At 39.7% G+C, this 411-nt stretch overlaps 1 protein-coding gene across 1 annotated transcript in view; it reads right to left on the bottom strand.

The window, feature by feature from the left end:
- LOC107689974 (DNA-binding protein RFX7-like) overlaps positions 1-411 on the bottom strand; it is a 56,176-nt gene that overhangs the window by 21,957 nt on the left and 33,808 nt on the right. The gene's annotated exons all lie outside the window — the stretch shown is intronic.

Raw genomic sequence — 411 nt, 5'->3', positions numbered from 1 at the left:
AAACCCCCACCAAAAAAAAAAAAAAAAAAACGAAAGCGGGAGAGAGACAGAGTGGATTATGGCGTCTACTGGGTCAGATCGATAGTTAGGCAAATTAAAACTAAAGAAAAACGTATGCAACTTAAGCTTCGAAATGACAGACAACGAACAAAAAAGGTAATTTGCAAGAGCTGTGTCACAGCGCATATCAAGAGCTCCCTTATCGGTTCTGTTTTCAGTACTGGAGAATAAAAGATATTCTTAGATGTTTTTGTTAGTACATTAACGTTATCTTACACATTTTATCTCCCCAACAGATTTATTTGAAATAAGTTTATGATGCATGTTGGCTATTCCCAATTCAGAAGAGCGCACACACAGCCTGTGTCTGTGAATGCTTCTCATACTCGCTCCTCTCTGCCCCACGCGGCG

The sequence above is a fragment of the Sinocyclocheilus anshuiensis genome, unplaced genomic scaffold (genome assembly GCF_001515605.1).
Source record: "Sinocyclocheilus anshuiensis isolate Anshui unplaced genomic scaffold, SAMN03320099.WGS_v1.1 scaffold1845, whole genome shotgun sequence".
NCBI classification, from domain to species: domain Eukaryota; kingdom Metazoa; phylum Chordata; class Actinopteri; order Cypriniformes; family Cyprinidae; genus Sinocyclocheilus; species Sinocyclocheilus anshuiensis.
Note: the sequence above shows the minus strand (reverse complement) of the source record. Positions and strands in the feature narration are given on the sequence as shown.